Source organism: Salmo salar, chromosome ssa13 (assembly GCF_905237065.1).
Source record: "Salmo salar chromosome ssa13, Ssal_v3.1, whole genome shotgun sequence".
NCBI classification, from domain to species: Eukaryota; Metazoa; Chordata; class Actinopteri; order Salmoniformes; family Salmonidae; genus Salmo; species Salmo salar.
This window is the reverse complement of record NC_059454.1, coordinates 23,787,562-23,808,025: the sequence shown is the minus strand read 5'-3', so window position 1 is coordinate 23,808,025 and position 20,464 is coordinate 23,787,562.

The window sequence follows — 20,464 nt, the reverse complement described above, 5'->3', positions numbered from 1 at the left end:
CTCACCAGGGTTTATTCCGCAAGCTAAAGGGATACTATATTCACTGTGTTACAACCATTACATCCAAGGCTCATCCTCAACAGCATGTATGTGGTGTGTGGGGGATGCTGAATGAGATTGACTCACTCTCCCTCTTTTACAAACACACACACACACACACACACACACACACACACACACACACACACACACACACACACACACACACACACACACACACACACACACACACACACACACACACACACACACACACACACACACACACACACACACAGTCCTCTATAACTAACCTTGTGGGGATACACAATTCAGTCCCATTCAAAATCCTATTTTCCCTAACCCCTAACCCTAAACCTATCCCTAACCTGTACACTTGCCCTAACCCTAACCTTAAAACGAACCCTAGCTCCTAGACCTAAACATAATTCTAACCCTAACATGTTGTGGGGACTAACAAAATATCCCCAGTGGCCAAATGTTTGTTTGTTTACTATTGTTGTGGAGACTTCTGGTCCCCACAAGTATAGTTAAACACGCACACAAACATGCACATCCTCAGGTAGCCTAGAGGTTAGAGCGTTGGGGGTTAGAGCAGTAACCGAAAGATTGCTGGATTGAATCCCTGAGCTGCCAAGGTAAAAATCAGTCGTTCTGCCCCTGAGCAAGGCAGTTAACCCACTGTTCCCTGGGTGCCGAAGATGTGGATGTCGATTATGACAGCCCCTGCAACTCTCTGATTCAAAGGGGTTGGGTTAAATGCGGTAGATACATTTCAGTTGAATGCATTCAGTTGTACAACTGACTAGCTTCTGTTGTAATTCTATAGAACGGTCCCTCATGGGACTGAGTGGTTGCTGGCCCTTTAAGAGGTCTATTTTTACAGGGGCACACTCATGCATGGAGCGTGGAACAGAGAGGAGGCATGGAGAGGCAGTGGGAGACTTTCTCTGACTCGCAACTGTGACTCACTACAACACATAAGCTACTATAGGACTGTATTATTGAGTGTTTCTGGGGTGGGGGGGGGGGGGTATTTGTGTGTGTGTGTGTGTGTGTGTGTGTGTGTGTGTGTGTGTGTGTGTGTGTGTGTGTGTGTGTGTGTGTGTGTGTGTGTGTGTGTGTGTGTGTGTGTGTGTGTGTATGTGCGGCAGACACAGATCTCTGAGGTCAAACTGATAGTGAGTAGGAACTTAGACCAGAGATCCTTACGCACATTATTTGGATAGATATATATGCAAATACACCTCCCCTTCTAGAGAGTGCACTTACGTGTTGTACACCCACTCATATAATCAGAAAACACAGCTACACATACTCAAACATATTAGTTATTCCATACACACATAGAGCCCAATTCAGACTTTCCTATGCATGCTTTTCCTAGTCACTTCTCAGTAGTTGGTATTCAGACTTACTTTATGGAGGTGTGTAACAGGCTTTGCAGGCGTGGTTCCCTTGCGCACTCTGAATAAATGTCATTCAACTGCTGAAAACCTTCCCACTTGCTGGCCAGCAGATTTACTTGTGGAGTTTGCATTCAGTAGGGTTTTCAGCACATTTATCTGAAGGCATCCCTTTAAATACAGTGTACCTTTAATTATAATTTTGTCAACAGACTCAATAGAATACATTGAGAGAGCGGGTCAGATTATAGGGATCAATGAAAGAAAGCCATCTATGCATATTCGTCTCCGTTTCAGCACCTGGTATATTTGCCCTTTGTGCTGTTGTCTGTGCCCAATAATGTTTGTACCCTGTTTAGTGCCGCTACCATGTTGTGTTGCTACCATGTTGTTGTCATGTTGTGTTGCTACCATGCTGTGTTGTCATGTGTTGCTGCCATGCTATGTTGTTGTCTTAGGTCTCTCTTTATGTAGTGTTGAGTTGTCTCTCTTGTTGTGATGTGTGTTTTGCCCTATATTTATATTTTATTTGTATTTTTAATCCCAGCTCCCGTCCCCGCAGGAGGCCTTTTGCCTTTTGGTAAGCCGTCATTATAAATAAAATTGTTTTCTTAATTGACTTGACTAGTTAAATAAAGGTTAAATAAATATAAATAAAAACAGAAAAAATACACTGATCTTGGTGATTATTTAGGCAAGTTTTTGTGTAAGGAAAATAGTATGAATGAATCATAAAAAACTGGGTTGGAAAGCCTTTATGCACAAAATATATTGATTAATCAAAAATAATGTGGTTTGCTTTATCTTGAAAGTTGCCATATTCATGTTCAAAGCATGAAATATTGCAAGGTGGAAAAAGTGTACAATAGGCAGAGGTTGAACAATAGTCCTATAAATCTACCCTAATCCTCCCTAATCATGGACTAATCATATGACAACGGTCCAGTCATCGTGAACCATGTACCAGGCTCCAGGTTTAAACTGTTACGTGTGGTTCCATAATGATTCAAATAGGCTACTGTACATGTCCCAAATTATTGCTCAACGTTAGCCTAATATCATTCACTACAGTGAGGGAAAAAAGTATTTCATCCCCTGCTGATTTTGTACGTTTTCCCACTGACAAAGAAATGATCAGTCTAGCATTTTAATGGTAGGTTTATTTGAACAGTGAGAGACAGAATAAACAAAAAAATCCAGAAAAATGCATGTCAAGAATGTTATAAAATGATTTGCATTTTAATCAGGGAAATAAGTATTTGACCCCTCTGCAAAACATAACTTAGTACTTGGTGGCAAAACCCTTGTTGGCAATCACAGAGGTCAGACGTTTCTTGTAGTTGGCCACCAGGTTTGCACACATCTCAGGAGGGATTTTGTCCCACTCCTCTTTGCAGATCTTCTCCAAGTCATTAAGGTTTCGAGGCTGACGTTTGGCAACTCCAACCTTCAGCTCCCTCCACAGATTTTCTATGGGATTAAGGTCTGGAGACTGGCTAGGCCACCCAAGGACCTTAATGTGCTTCTTCTTGAGCCACTCCTTTGTTGCCTTGGCCGTGTGTTTTGGGTCATTGTCATGCTGGAATACTCATCCACAACCCATTTTCAATGCCCTGGCTGAGGGAAGGAGGTTCTCACCCAAGATTTGACAGTACATGGCCCTGTCCATCGTCCCTTTGATGCGGTGAAGTTGTCCTGTCCCCTTAGCAGAAAAATACCCCCAAAGCACAATGTTTCCACCTCCATGTTTGACGGTGGAGATGGTGTTCTTAGGGTCATAGGCAGCAGTTCCATTTTGATCTCATCTGACCACAACACTTTCACCCAGTTGTCCTCTGAATCATTCAGATGTTCATTGGCAGACTTCAGACGGGCATGTATATGTGCTTTCTTGAGCAGGGGGACCTTGCGGGCGCTGCAGGATTTTAGTCCTTCACGGCGTAGTGTGCTACCAATTGTTTTCTTGGTGACTATGGTCCCAGCTGCCTTGAGATCATTGACAAGATCCTCCCGTGTAGTTCTGGGCTGATTCCTCACCGTTCTCATGATCATTGCAACTCCACAAGGTGAGATCTTGCATGGAGCCCCAGGCCGAGGGCTATTGACAGTTCTTTTGTTTTTCTTCCATTTGTGAATAATCGCACCAAATGTTGTCACCTTCTCACCAAGCTGCTTGGCGATGGTCTTGTAGCCCATTCCAGCCTTGTGTAGGTCTACAATCTTGTCCCTGACATCCTTGGAGAGCTCTTTGGTCTTGGCCATGGTGGAGAGTTTGGAATCTGATTGATTGATTGCTTCTGTGGACAGGTGTCTTTTTTACAGGTAACAAGCTGCGGTTAGGAGCACTCCCTTTAAGAGTGTGCTCCTAATCTCAGCTCGTTACCTGTATAAAAGACACCTGTGAGCCAGAAATCTTTCTGATTGAGAGAGGGTCAAATACTTATTTCCTTCATTAAAATGCAAATCAATTTATAACATTTTTGACATGCGTTTTTCTGGAATTTTTTGTTGTTATTCTGTCTCTCACTGTTCAAATAAACCTACCAAACATACAAAATCAGCAGAGGATGAAATACTTTTTTCCCTCACTGTATTGCTAGCAACCCTCAGGAACAAAGGACTTGACAGAGGAAAGGTAAACAGAATGGAATGGAATGATGCACAATGCAGGCTACAAATTGAATGAAACCAAAACTAAAGTGACTGTTATAAATGTATGTGGGTTTTACTGACGATGGCTCCCGAAAGTGGCTAATATTTAATATCATACATAACTGAGAAAAGGCCGGGTCTCCAAATTTCATCCCTGCAAATTATGAGGGCATACAATTAAAATTTGTCACAGGTATTCATGGCCTACCTCACTGTGGAAAAGGGTCCGCAATACATGTCATGTTGATATGATTTTCAGTTTGCTTTGTATTTACAACTACCAGCTCTTACAGTCTCACGTCAGAATTAAACGTCCATCCATGTTTCTCAAACGTCAAATTTAGAAGTTGTTCCAAACGTAAAATTCTGAGGTTGTTTAAGGTTAAGTATAGGCATTAACTCCAAATGTTTAAGGTTAGGGTTAAGTTAAGTTATCAAAAACAACTTTCTATCACTGGATTCAAACTTGAAGCCTTTGGAATCAGAAAAATTATCTAAACAATTGCTATGTGTATTTACAGCTACCAACTCTCACAGTCTCATGTCAGAATTAAATGTTCATCCATGTTTCTCAAATGACAAATTTGAAAGCTGTTCCATATGTCGCTCACTGTTGCCCCTAGTGGCCGTTTTCCACGTCATCTCCCGACATCCTCAGACATGGATGGACGCCAAATCCTGACTTGTATCATAGGTAACCTGGTGGATTTACACTCCCCAAACGGATTACTCATTTCCCTAGCTCTTATCACTAGCTCTTAATAATTACAGTGCATGGAGATTATATCGAAATAAAATTAAATAGATGCTTTTTCCACTTGGAACCGGAACGTTCCCTCGCCCTTCCTTGCATGTAAAGGTGGTGGAATTCTTAGGGAGTTAAGTCAAGGTCAGATTACTGCTTATCTGTAGACACCTCCACCACACCTTCACTTCTTAAATCTCTGCCCCAAATTAACTGCGGGTGAATAGCTTGCTATTCGCATGCTTAAATTCAAGGTCAGAATACACATAGAGAGAAGAAAGAATAAAAATGGAGGTAAGTTCCATTTACACAAGCTTAACTCGGTTCGGAATTCCACATACTGCATAGATAAGGAAATGCACACACAGACAGGTACATACACTCACAGCAAAAGTACTTATACATCCTCAATGTGTGGGCCTAAAATACCCATCTGCCTTATGCACTCTGCATGTTACATAATGCATGTCATTATCACAGTGCTCCTTCACACCCTGCCGTGCCTCTGTACCTACATTAACACACACACACACACACACACACACACACACACACACACACACACACACACACACACACACACACACACACACACACACACACACACACACACACACACACACACACACTCATACACACACGCAAGCACGCGCACTCTGATTGACAGGCACACACGCATGCACACACTGAAGTTACACGTTCACATGCACACAAAAAGTAACACACCTCTCCACCTCCATTCCCCGTGCTGACAGTTATTCACTCCAGCACTCTCAAGCTTTCTCTTTCTCTAGGTGTTAGGGAACATACTCAAGCAGAAAGAGAGAGAGATAGAGAGAAAGACGGAGAGAGAGAGAGGCTTGAGATACAGTTGAAGTCAGAAGTTTATATACACCTGAGTCAAATACATTTAAACTCAGTTTTCACAATTCCTGACATTTAATCCGATTAACAATTCCCTGTCTTAGGTCAGTTAGGATCCCCAGTTAATTTTAAGAATGTGAAATGTCAGAATAATAGTAGAGAGAATGATTTATTTCAGCTTTTATTTCTTTCATCACATTCCCAGTGGGTCAGAAGTTTACATACACTCAATTAGTATTTGGTAGCATTGCCTTTAAATTACATAACTTGGGTCAAACGTTTCTGGAAGCCTTCCACAAGCTTCCCACAATAAATTGGGTGAATTTTGGCCCATTCCTCCTGACAGAGCTGGTGCAACTGACTCAGGTTTGTAGGCCTGCTTGCTCGCACACGCTTTTTCAGTTCTGCCCACACATTATCTATGGGATTGAGGTCAGGGCTTTGTGATGGCCACTCCAATGCCTTGACTTTGTTGTCCTTAAGCCATTTTGCTACAACTTTGGAAGTATGCTTAGGGTCATTGTCCATTTGGAAGACCCATTTGTGACCAAGCTTTAACTTCCTGACTGATGTCTTAAGATGTTGCTTCAATATATCCACATCATTTTCCATCCTCATGATGCCATCTACTTTGTGAAGTGCACCAGTCCCTTCTTCAGCAAATCCCCCCCACAACATGATGCTGCTACACCCGTGCTTCACGGTTGAGATGGTGTTCTTTGGGCTTGCAAGCCTCCCCCTTTTTCCTGCAAACATAATGATGGTCATTATGGCCAAACAGTTCTATTTTTGTTTCATCAGACCAGATGACATTTCTCCAAAAAGTATGATCTTTGTCCCCATGTGCAGTTGCAAACCGTAGTCTGGCTTTTTTTATGGGGGTTTTGGAGCAGTGGCTTCATCCTTTCTGAGCGGCCTTTCAGGTTATGTCGACATAGGACTCGTTTTACTGTTTATATAGATACTTTTGTACCTGTTTCCTCCAGCATCTTCACCAGGTCCTTTGCTGTTCTGGGATTGATTTGCACTTTTCGCACCAAAGTACATTCATCTCTAGGAGACAGAACATGTCTCCTTCCTGAGTGGTATGATGGCTGCGTGGTCCCATGGTGTTTGTACTTGTGTACTATTGTTTGTACAGATGAACTTGGTACCTTCAGGCGTTTGTAAATTGTTCCCAAGGATGAACCAGACTTGTGGAAGTCTACAATTTGTTTTCTGAGGTCTTGGCTAATTTCTTTTGATTTTCCCATGATGTCAAGCAAAGAGGTGCTGAGTTTGAAGGTAGGCCTTGGAATACATCCACAGGTACACCTCCAATTGACTCAAATTATGTCAATTAGCCTTTCAGAAGCTTCTAAAGCCATGACATCATTTTCTGGAATTTTCCAAGCTGTTTAAAGGCAATGTCAACTTAGTTTATGTTAACTTCTGACCCCCTGGAATTGTGATACAGTGAATAATAAGTGAAATAATCTGTCTGTAAACAATTGTTGGAAACATTACTAATAAGTAGATATCCTAACTGACTTGCCAAAACTATAGTTTGTTAACAAGAAATTTGTGGAGTGGTTGAAAAACGAGTTTTAATGACTCCAACCTAAGTTTATGTAAACTTCTGACTTCAACTGTTGATAGAGAAATGGCTGGAGAGACAAAAATGGACAGTGAGATGGGTAGAGATGGAGGGAAAGGGAAGGGGTCCACATGGGGGAAGCCAGCAGCACATGGGTCTCCATTACACCTACTTTCACACCAAACATGGCGGGGCCACTGGTCCAGTCGGTTTCTGTGTGTGTGGTGTGTGTTTGTACGTGTGTGTGTGTGTGTGTGTGTGTGTGTGTGTGTGTATGTGTGTGTGTGTGTGTGTGTGTGTGTGTGTGTGTGTGTGTGTGTGTGTGTGTGTGTGTGTGTGTGTGTGTGTGTGTGTGTGTGTGCGCATGCATGCATGCGTGTGTGCGTGCGTGTACATGTGTGTGTATTTTACAACCCCTTTAGGTATCACATAAAAAAATGTATTTATTTAATAAAATCTTGAAATTGGTCTGTACTACTATAGCCCATAGAAACACATTGAATAACACATTCATAAGTGGCAAAAAAGCCAGTCAAAAAATAAATCATAAGGAAGAAGGTTTTGAAGTGTCTGTCCTTTATATAGGAGACATAAGAACGCTCAGGAAATATTTGTTTTTTTGGACACATATTTAACCCCTTATTTTTGTTGGCACAAAACTACCTTCATACTTCCATTCGTTTGTATGGGTAACCTTCAGACGAGTCCCGTAAGAGTCTCCCCTTTCCATAGCGGGGTCATATTAGTTTGTAGCTTAAACGTTTTGGACGCTCCAGACGTTTTTGTGAGAAGACAGATTTTCGGGATGTCTCCTGGTCTGACAAACACAGCTGTAGCTCCAGATGAGGAAGGTCAACATAGGCGGATGCTGTGGATTGAGAAGCAGCCCGTGCAAAAAAACGGACAGATACTGATGGTGATTTCTTACTTAAGTTACTTAGACTGAGAGCAGACACTTGCACTTTCTCTTGAGCTACGTTTTGCATATAGGATATAACCTACCTTTTAGGAGGACGGTTGGCAGGCAGAGACCATGAAATCGGTAATCAATATTTATTGAAAACGAAAAGGCGCAACTTTTGCTCACCATGGTAGCCTATGCATGCATTGCGTCTTTACCATTTCAATGACCACTCACGTTGGTTGAGAGCCCTCCACTTCTTTCCATTATCAATATTTATTTACAGGCACTGTAGTAAACTATAGTCTAATTTTTAAGTTAATTTCCTTGGAAAAATAACTGCCACGTGATTCTCCACCCACAAATAGTATGCAGCCTACAGTATCTAATTTAGACCACATCAGTGGAGGCTGCTGAGGGGAGGACTGCTCATAATAATGTCCGGAATGGAGTGAATGGAACGGTATCAACCACATGGTTTTGATTATACTCCATTCCAGCCATTATTATGAGCAGTCCTCCCCTCAGCAGCCTCCAATGGACCACACATATACTTGGCGCACTTAATCTCGCACGCCCAACTAGGAGAGGAGAGGTAGGCTATTGAACTTGAAGCAGCGAATTCTGAGAGTGTGTGAATAATGCAACATATATGTGCTAATAATGCAACATATATGTGCTAATAATGAGACAAATATGTGCTAATAATGAGACAAATATGTGCTAATACTGAGACAAATATGTGCTAATACTGAGACAAATATGTGCTAATAATGAGACAAATATGTGCTAATAATGAGAGAAATATGTGCCAATGATGCAACATATATGTGCTAATAATGAGACAAATATGTGCTAATGATGAGACAAATATGTGCTAATGATGCAACATATATGTGCTAACAATGAGACAAATATGTGCTAATACTGAGACAAATATGTGCTAGTAATGAGACAAATATGTGCTAATAATGAGGCAAATATGTGCTAATAATGAGAAAAATATGTGCTAATAATGAGACAAATAAACGATTAAAAAAACGTCCTCTAACTGTCAACTGCGTTTATTTTCAGCAAACTTAACATGTGTAAATATTTGTATGAACATAACAAGATTCAACAACTGAGACATAAACTGAATAAGTTCCACAGACATGTGACTAACAGAAATGGAATAATGTGTCCCTGAATAAAGGGGGGTCAAAATAAAAAGTAACAGTCAGTATCTGGTGTGGCCACCAGCTGCATTAAGTACTGCAGTGCATCTCCTCCTCATGGACTGCACCAGATTTACCAGTTCTTGCAGTGAGATGTTACCCCACTCTTCCACCAAGGCACCTGCAAGTTCCCGGACTTTTCTCGGGGGAATGGCCCTTGCCCTCACCCTCCAATCCAATATGTCCCAGAAGTGCTCAATGGGATTGAGATCCGGGCTCTTCGCTGGCCATGGCAGAACACTGACATTCCTGTCTTGCAGGAAATCACGCACGGAACGAGCAATATGGCAGTCATGCTGGAGCAGTGGAACTGTCATGCTGGAGGGTCATGTCAGGTAAAGCCTGCAGGAAGGCTACCACATGAGGGAGGAGGATGTCTTCCCTGTAATGCACAGCATTGAGATTGCCTGCAATGACAACAAGCTCAGTCCGATGATACTGTGAAACACCGTCCCAGTCCATGACAGACCCGTCACCTCCAAATCAATCCCGCTCCAGAGTACAGGCCTCGGTGTAACGCTCATTCCTTCTACTATAAACGCAAATCCGACCATCACCCCTGGTGAGACAAAACCGCGACTCGTCAGTGAAGGGCACTTTTTGCCAGTCCAGTCTGGTCCAGCGACAGTGGGTTTGTGCCCATAGGTGACGTTGTTTCCGGTGATGTCTGGTGAGGACCTGCCTTACAACAGGCCGGCAAACCCTCAGTCCAGCCTCTCTCAGCCTATTGCGGACAGTCTGAGCACTGATGGAGGGATTGTGCATTCCTGGTGTAACTCGGGCAGTTGTTGTTGCCATCCTGTACCTGTCCCACAGGTCAAATCAAATCAAATGTATTTATATAGCCCTTCTTACATCAGCTGATATCTCAAAGTGCTGTACAGAAACCCAGCCTAAAACCCCAAACAGCAAGTAATGCAGGTGTAGAAGCACGGTGGCTAGGAAAAACTCTCTAGAAATGCCAAAACCTAGGAAGAAACCTAGAGAGGAACCAGGCTATGAGGGGTGGCCAGTCCTCTTCTGGCTGTGCCGGGTGGAGATTATAACAGAACATTGCCAAGATGTTCAAGTGTTCATAAATGACCAGCATGGTCAAATAATAATAATCACAGTAGTTGTCGAGGGTGCAACAAGTCAGCACTTCAAGAGTAAATGTCAGTTGGCTTTTCATAGCCGATCCTTGAGAGTATCTCTACCGCTCCTGCTGTCTCTAGAGAGTTGAAAACAGCAGGTCTTGGACAGGTAGCACGTCCGGTGAACAGGTCAGGGTTCCATAGCCGCAGGCAGAACAGTTGAAACTGGGGCAGCAGCACGGCCAGATGGACTGGGGACAGCAAGGAGTCATCATGTCAGGTAGTCCTGAGGCATGGTCCTAGGGCTCAGGTCCTCCGAGAGAGAGAAAGAAAGAAAGAAAGAAAGAGAGAAAGAGAGAATTAGAGAGCGCATACTTAAATTCACACAGGACACCGGATAAGACAGGAGAAATACTCTAGATATAACAGACTGACCCTAGCCCCCCGACACATAAACTACTGCAGCATAAATACTGGAGGCTGAGACAGGAGGGGTCAGTAGACACTGTGGCCCCATCCGATGATACCCCCGGACAGGGCCAAACAGGCGGGAGGGGGGGGGCGCCAACCCAGACAGGAAGACCACTCAACCCACTCAAGTGACGCACCCCTCCTAGGGATGGCATGGAAGAACACCAGTAAGCCAGTGACTCAGCCCCTATAATAGGGTTAGAGGCAGAGAATCCCAGTGGAGAGAGGGGAACCAGCCAGGCAGAGACTGCAAGGGCGGTTCGTTGCTCCAGAGCCTTTCCGTTCACCTTCACACTCCTGGGCCAGACTACACTCAATCATAGGACCTACTGAAGAGATGAGTCTTCAGTAAAGACTTAAAGGTTGAGACTGAGTCTGAGTCTCTCACATGGGTAGGCAGGCCATTCCATAAAAATGGAGCTCTATAGGAGAAAGCCCTGCCTCCAGCTGTTTGCTTAGAAATTCTAGGGACAATTAGGAGGCCTGCGTCTTGTGACCGTAGCGTACGTGTAGGTATGTACGGCAGGACCAAATTGGAAAGATAGGTAGGAGCAAGCCCATGTAATGCTTTGTAGGTTAGCAGTAAAACCTTGAAATCAGCCCTTGCCTTAACAGGAAGCCAGTGTAGGGAGGCTTTCAAATTTTTGGCTTTTAGTCAGGATTCTAGCAGCCGTATTTAGCACTAACTGAAGTTTTTTTGTGCTTTTTCTGGGTGCCGGAAAGTAGAGCATTGCAGTAGTCCAACCTAGAAGTAACAAAAGCATGGACAGAAAGTTTCTGATTTTTGCAATGTTACGTAGATGGAAAAAAAGCTGTCCTTGAAACAGTCTTGATATGTTCTTCAAAAGAGAGATCAGGGTCCAGAGTAACGCCGAGGTCCTTCACAGTTTTATTTGAGACGACTGTACAACCAAGATTAATAGTCAGATTCAACAGAAGATCTCTTTGTTTCTTGGGACCTAGAACAAGCATCTCTGTTTTGTCCGAGTTTAAAAGTAGAAAGTTTGCAGCCATCCACTTCCTTCTGTCTGAAACACAGGCTTCTAGCGAAGGCAATTTTGGGGCTTCACCATGTTTCATTGAAATGTACAGCTGTGTGTCATCCGCATAGCAGTGAAATGTAACATTATGTTTTCGAATGACATCCCCAAGAGGTAAAATATATAGTGAAAACAATAGTGGTCCTAAAACGGAACCTTGAGGAACACCGACATTTACAGTTGATTTTTCAGAGGACAAACCATTCACAGAGACAAACTGATATCTTTCCGACAGATAAGATCTAAACCAGGCCAGAACTTGTCCGTGTAGACCAATTTGGGTTTCCAATCTCTCCAAAAGAATGTGGTGATCGAGGGTATCAAAAGCAGCACTAAGATCTAGGAGCACGAGGACAGATGCAGAGCCTCGGTCTGATGCCGTTAAAAGGTCATTTACCACCTTCACAAGTGCAGTCTCAGTGCTATGATGGGGTCTAAAACCAGACTGAAGCGTTTCGTATACATTGTTTGTCTTTAGGAAGGCAGTGAGTTGCTGCACAACAGCTTTTTCAAACATTTTTGAGAGGAATGGTAGATTTGATATAGGCCGATAGTTTGTTATATTTTCTGGATCGAGATTTGGCTTTTTCAAGAGAGGCTTTATGGTGTGATGTTCGGATGTACCGATCCTGTGCAGGTGTTGTTACATGTGGTCTGCCACTGCGAGATCGATCAGCTGTCCGGCCTGTGTCCCTGTAGCGCTGTCTTAGACGTCTCACAGTATGGACATTGCCATTTTTTGCCCTGGCCACATCTGCAGTCCTCATGCCTCCTTGCAGCATGCCTAAGGCACGTTCACGCAGATGAGTAGGGACCATGGGAATCTTTCTTTTGGTGTTTTTCAGAGTCGGTAGAAAGGCCTCTTTAGTGTCCTAAATTTTCACAACTGTGACCTTAATTGCCTACCATCTGTAAGCTGTTAGTGTCTTAAATATGTGCTAACAATGAGACAAATATGTGCTTTTAATACAATAGGTAGGCTAACGCATACAAATCAGAAAGAAACCGTTTCCAAATAATCTGTGGGACAGCAAAAATATGTAAATCCCAAAGCTGTCTGTTTGACTCAGACTGCCCACTTCCAACCACAGCATGAAAAATGCAGACTGCGCCGCAATGATCTCTGTCGGGACCTGCAGAGATGCAGCCCTCTATCACAAACCACACAGCTCTGCAACACTACACCAGCCTTCAGCTCCCTGGCCCTGAGATGGGCATTTTACGTAATTTAGCAGACGCTCTCATCCAGAGCAATTAGGGTTAAGTGCCTTGTTCAAGGGCACAATGACACATTTTTCACCTAGTCGACAGGATTCAAACTAGGGTCTTTTGGTTACTGGCCCAATGCTCTTAACCACTAGGATACCTACCACCACAAGGGCACATTAGACAGATTAGACAGGAGCCAATGGGAAGCTCCAAAGAGCTACAAGTGTGTGTGTGTGTGTGTGTGTGTGTGTGTGTGTGTGTGTGTGTGTGTGTGTGTGTGTGTGTGTGTGTGTGTGTGTGTGTGTGTGTGTGTGTGTGTGTGTGTGTCAGAGGCGTAGGCATGGGTGGGCCTGGGTGGACACAGGCCCACTCACTGGGGTGCCAGGCCTCCTTCATTTCTCTTCATTTCTTCATGTGTTCTTGTGTGCTGTGTGTATATTTCATATTTTAGTCACTTAGCAGACACTCATCTGTAGCGACTTACAGATAGTGCATTCATCTTAAGATAGCTAGGTGGGACAACCACATATCACAGTATAGTAGGTACATCCTCAACAAAGTAGCTATCAACAAAATCAGAACTCTCCCCTCTGCCTCCCACCATACCTCCCACACCACATCCACTGGGTAGGCCATGCTGATTCCCTTTCTCCTCACAGAGAGACTCAACACACACACACAGTGGAAATCACACATACGTGTGCATAGTATTCATACACGCAGGTATGACTGAGAGAGAGACAGAGCGAGACAGGGATAGAGAGAGAGAGAAAGAGCGTGCAAGAGAGAGAGAGACAGTGACAGAGACAGAGAGAGTGACATAGATAGAGAGACAGAGAGACAGAGAGAGAGAGAGAGAGACAGAGACAGAGAGAGAGACAGAGAGAGAGAGAGAGATACATAGATAGAGAGACAGAGAGAGACGGAGAGAGAGACATAGATAGAGAGAGACAGAGAGAGAGAGAGAGAGAGAGAGAGAGAGAGAGAGGCATAAATATAGAGACAGAGAGAGAGACAGAGAGACATATATATAGAGAGAGAAAGAGAGAGATAGACAGACAGAGAGAGAGACAGAGAGAGAGAGAAAGAGAGACAGAGAGCGAGAGAGCGAGAGAGAGAGATAGAGAGACAGAGAGACAGATATATGTGCTTTTTATATATATATATATATATATATATATATATATATATATATATATATATAGAGAGCGAGACAGAGACAGAGAGACAGACAGAGAGAAAGAGAGATCAAAATCTTTGATCGAAACCTAGGCAGAGTTCCTCTGTCCAGTGTCTGTGTTCATTTGCCTGTCTTAATATTTTATTTTTATTGGCCAGTCTGAGATATTACTTTTTCTTTGCAGCTCTGCCTAGAAGGCCAGCATCCCGGAGTCGTCTCTTCACTGCTGACTTTGAGACTGGTGTTTTGCGGGTACTATTTAATGAAGCTGCCAGTTGAGGACTTGTGAGGCGTCTGTTTCTTAAACTAGACAATCTAATGTACTTGTCCTCTTGTGCACCGGCTCCTCTTTCTATACTGGTTAGGGCCAGTTTGCGCTGTTCTGTGAAGGGAGTAGTACACAACGTTGCACGAGATCTTCAGTTTCGTGGCAATTTCTCGCATGGAATAGCCTTAATTTCTCAGAACAAGAATAGACTGACGAGTTTCAGAAGAAAGTACTTTGTTTCTAGCCATTTTGAGCCTGTAATCGAACCCACAAATGCTGATGCTCCAGATACTCAAGTTGTCTAAAGAACGCCAGTTTTATTGCTTCTTTAATAAGCACAACAGTTTTCAGCTGTGCTAACATAATTGCAAAAGGGTTTTCTAATGATCAATTAGCCTTTTAAAATGATAAACTTGGATTAGCTAACACAACGTGCCATTTGAACACAGGAGTGATGGTTGCTGATAATGGGTCTCTGTACGCCTATGTAGATATTCCATAAAAAATCGGCCATTTCCAACTACAATAGCCATTTACAACATTAACAATGTCTACACTGTATTTCTCATCAATTTTATGTTATTTTAATGGACAAAAATTGTGCTTTTCTTTCAAAAGCAAGGAAATTTGTACTGTTTGTACTCTTATCAATGTATTTTTCAGATCTCTGAGAGGTTTGGCTGTCACTGCAGATAGTAACACCATAGAAGTTGCTATGTAGATTTTTGTCCATTGTATGAAAAAGTGGTTGAATCAAACTTCGATTGAGTGTCAAGGGTGATCGTTGTTCATTATATAGGTCCCACATAATAGTTATACAGTATTATGCAATGTATCAGGAGATTGTTGTGGGTGTATGTGTGTTTGCGCCTCAGTGATCACTGTGTACAGTATCATCCCGTCTCTCCATATGGCTGTCAGGGTCTTAGCGTGAAACACTGATTCCAGCTAGGGTTTCAACATTCTGGGAACTTTCAATAAATTCCCTGGTTTCCCCGGTTGTAGGATTCCTGGAATCAGAAAGGAATAAGCAGGAAATCTGGACTCCTCCAACCAGGATTTCTGGGAAATCAGGGAATATATTGAAAGTTACTGGAATTTTGCATCCCTAATCACACCATACCTGATTGTTCCTGATAATTGCTGCTATTCCAGGTGACTACTGAAATCAACACGTGATAAGTTCTGACTATTCCTTAACCCCTGTCAACGTGATGATGACAGGCTGTCTCGAGCAGTTCTCTGGCTCTGGTCTCCATGGTGATAGACTGAACCCTATGTTTGACTGAACCCTATGTTTGAAGGTTTGTTACCATAGTGATTTGGAGAAAACACTGCTTGACTGACAGTCCGTGTCCAGCATGTCAGTGGTGATGAGACTTGGCAAGGAGCAATCTCTCTCTCTCTCTCTCTCTTCCCCCTTTCTCTCTCACTCTTTCCCTTCCTCTCTCCATTTCTCTCTCTCTCTCTCTCTCTCTCTCTTTCTACTTGTCTCTCCCCCCTCACCCACCCTCTCGCTCTCTGTCACCCTGGTGAGTTCTGCTCACACCAGCGGCTCTGAGCTTGGCTAATCTGGTCTCATTGGCAGCCAGTGAAGACTGCTGTTTGCTTGTGTGACAATGCTACATGTGGGTTACAGCTTGCTGAGTGTGCTGGTACAGCCTGCTGGGTGTGCTGGTACAGCTTGCTGGGTGTGCTGGTACAGCTTGCTGGGTGTGCTGGTACAGCTTGCTGGGGGTGCTGGTACAGCTTGCTGGGGGTGCTGGTACAGCTTGCTGGGTGTGCTGGTACAGCTTGCTGGGGGTGCTGATACAGCTTGCTGGGGGTGCTGGTACAGCTTGCTGGGGGTGCTGATACAGCTTGCTGGGGGTGCTGGTACAGCTTGCTGGGTGTGCTGGTACAGCTTGCTGGGTGTGCTGGTACAGCTTGCTGGGGGTGCTGGTACAGCTTGCTGGGTGTGCTGGTACAGCTTGCTGGGTGTGCTGGTACAGCTTACTGGGTGTGCTGGTACAGCTTGCTGGGTGTGCTGGTACAGCTTGCAGGGGGTGCTGATACAGCTTGCTGGGGGTGCTGGTACAGCTTGCTGGGTGTGCTGGTACAGCTTGCTGGGTGTGCTGGTACAGCTTGCTGGGTGTGCTGGTACAGCTTGCTGGGTGTGCTGGTACAGCTTGCTGGGGGTGCTGATACAGCTTGCTGGGGGTGCTGGTACAGCTTGCTGGGGGTGCTGATACAGCTTGCTGGGGGTGCTGGTACAGCTTGCTGGGTGTGCTGGTACAGCTTGCTGGGTGTGCTGGTACAGCTTGCTGGGGGTGCTGGTACAGCTTGCTGGGTGTGCTGGTACAGCTTGCTGGGTGTGCTGGTACAGCTTACTGGGTGTGCTGGTACAGCTTGCTGGGTGTGCTGGTACAGCTTGCAGGGGGTGCTGATACAGCTTGCTGGGGGTGCTGGTACAGCTTGCTGGGTGTGCTGGTACAGCTTGCTGGGTGTGCTGGTACAGCTTGCTGGGTGTGCTGGTACAGCTTGCTGGGTGTGCTGGTACAGCTTGCTGGGGGTGCTGATACAGCTTGCTGGGGGTGCTGGTACAGCTTGCTGGGGGTGCTGATACAGCTTGCTGGGGGTGCTGGTACAGCTTGCTGGGTGTGCTGGTACAGCTTGCGGGGTGTGCTGGTACAGCTTGCTGGGGGTGCTGGTACAGCTTGCTGGGGGTGCTGGTACAGCTTGCTGGGTGTGCTGGTACAGCTTACTGGGTGTGCTGGTACAGCTTGCTGGGTGTGCTGGTACAGCTTGCAGGGGGTGCTGATACAGCTTGCTGGGGGTGCTGGTACAGCTTGCTGGGTGTGCTGGTACAGCTTGCTGGGTGTGCTGGTACAGCTTGCTGGGTGTGCTGGTACAGCTTGCTGGGGGTGCTGGTACAGCTTGCTGGGTGTGCTGGTACAGCTTGCTGGGTGTGCTGGTACAGCTTGCTGGGGGTGCTGATACAGCTTGCTGGGGGTGCTGGTACAGCTTGCTGGGTGTGCTGGTACAGCTTGCTGGGTGTGCTGGTACAGCTTGCTGGGTGTGCTGGTACAGCTTGCTGGGGGTGCTGATACAGCTTGCTGGGGGTGCTGGTACAGCTTGCTGGGGGTGCTGATACAGCTTGCTGGGGGTGCTGGTACAGCTTGCTGGGGATGCTGATACAGCTTGCTGGGGGTGCTGGTACAGCTTGCTGGGTGTGCTGGTACAGCTTGCTGGGTGTGCTGGTACAGCTTGCTGGGTGTGCTGGTACAGCTTCCTGGGGGTGCTGGTACAGCTTGCTGGGGGTGCTGATACAGCTTGCTGGGGGTGCTGGTACAGCTTGCTGGGGGTGCTGATACAGCTTGCTGGGGGTGCTGGTACAGCTTGCTGGGGGTGCTGATACAGCTTGCTGGGGGTGCTGGTACAGCTTGACATGGAACACAAATAATGAGAATTTCTGTATACTGTCCTGTGGCGAGGCGGTTATTTGCATAAGTAATGCATTTCAATGAAGATGATCAATGACATAAAAATGACACCGATTCAACCAGTTATAATTATTTACATGCATAATTGAGGATGGGTGACAAAACAGTTTCTCAGCATGTGAGTGTGTGTGCATGTTTTTGTTTGTGTCTGTATGTGTGTTATTGCATGCAATGCAGCCCCGTCAAAGCCCAAATCCACTCTGTGGTTTGATGTACTGCTTGTACAGCATGGTATGGCTGTTAAGGGATGGAAATGTGATCAAATCAAACTCCATCAGATGACAATTAAATGTCAATGAAGGGAAACAACATAACCCCCCCCCCCGCTAGAATACCACTAACTGTTTCGTTGTCCCCTGAACGCTGTGTGTGAGGGTTTGCGTGCGTGCATGTTCATTTAAGTGTGTGTAAGTGTGTATGCATACTTGCGTGCGTGCGTGCGTGTGTGCGTGTGCGTGTGCGTGTGCGTGTGTGTGTGTGTGTGTGTGTGTGTGTGGTAGAGAGAGTGGAGGTCTGCTGTAGTACTCTCCAGACAAAGGGAGGAGGTTGAGGAGCTAAGGAGGAGGATGAGAGGAGGGGAAATGAGAGGAGGTTCCCAGTTCCCACTCTGCTGAGTGGCTGACCTGAATATAATTAGCCGAGTCATATTTTTAACTGATACTGCGTAAAAGCCAGCTTAAGGAGCCATAGCTGCCCTATTTATACCCGGGGCTAACGGCCTGTACCACTACACAAGGGGATTTTCTCCCAGAACTGTTCTAAGCTTGCTTTAGGCTGTACCAATGACGATTCACAGGGATTAGCAAAACTATACGTTACAACCTTCATCTCTCTCTCTCTCTCTTCTGCATGACTCTATGCAGCCTTCCGTATTTGTATTTGTATCTCTCTGCCCCTCCCCCACACTGCCTCATATCTCTCTCTCTCTCTCTCTCTCTCTCTCTCTCTCTCTCTCTCTCTCTCTCTCTCTCTCTCTCTCTCTCTCTCTCTCTCTCTCTCTCTCTCTCTCTCTCTCTCTCTCTCTCTCTCTCTCTCTCTCTCTCTCTCTCTCTCTCTCTCTCTCTCTCTCTCTCTCTCTCTCTCTCTCTCTCTCTCTCTCTCTCTCTCTCTCTCTCTCTCTCTCTCTCTCTCTCTCTCTCTCTCTCTCTCTCTCTCTCTCTCTCTCTCTCTCTCTCTCTCTCTCTCTCTCTCTCTCTCTCTCTCTCTCTCTCTCTCTCTCTCCATGAGCCCTATGCTGTGTTTCTTGCCACAAATGTATACAATTGTTTTTCAAATCCGCTGTGTGCCTGCCTGTGTGTAGTCCTAGAGTGTTGTAAGAGACATGTTTGAGCATCTGTGTACACAGTACAGTACATGCAGGTGTGTGAAGGTGTTCCTGACCATGTGTGTTCTGTGATGGTGTTTTTGTGTCTGTCTGTCTGTCTGTCTGTCTGTCTGAGCCGGAAGAAAAAAGGCAGCCGGAAGAAATGGCAGCCGTTTTACGAGCGCCTGACCAATTGTGCTATTATGTTTTTGCGTTATTTGTTTCTCATTTTGTACATAATGTTTCTGCAACCATATCTTACGGCAAAAAAGAGCTTCTGGATATCAGGACAGCGATCACTCACTTCAGATTAGACAAAGATTTTTTTCTACAACAAGCAGGACGCACAGGATGTACTTCAGACACCTGACAAGGCCAATATCCCCGTCATTGGCAGGAGAAAGAGACGCAGGTATAGAGGACACAGGGCGGGGTGCCTCGTAAGGATTCGCCGACGGCTAGTGGGAAATCTGCCTTTACCATCAATATTACTTTCCAACGTACAATCAATGGACAATAAATTAGACGAGGTATGATCACGAATATCCTACTAACAGGACATCAAAAACTGTAATATCTCATGTTTCACCGAATCGTGGCTGAAAGACGACATGGATAACATTCAGCTGGCGGGTAATACGCTGCACCGGCGAGATAGAACAGCACACTCCGGTAAGACAAGGGAGGGCGGTCTGTGTATATTTGTAAACAACAGCTGGTGCACGAAATCTAAGGAAGTCTCTAGATTTTGCACGCCTGAAGTAGAGTATCTCGTCATAAGCTGTAAACCACACTATTTGCCAAGAGAGTTTTCATCTATATTTTTCGTGGCTGTTTATTTACCACCACAGACGGACGCTGGTACTAAGACTGCACTCAGTCAGCTGTATAAGGAAATAAGCAAACAGGTAAACGCCCACCCAGAGGCCGCAATCCTAGTGGCTGGGGACTTTAATGCAGGAAAACTGAAATCAGTCTTACCTAATTTCTATCAGCGTGTTAAATGTGCAACCAGAGGAAAAAAAACTCTAGGCCACCTTTACACCAAACACAGAGATGCATACAAAGCTCTCCCTC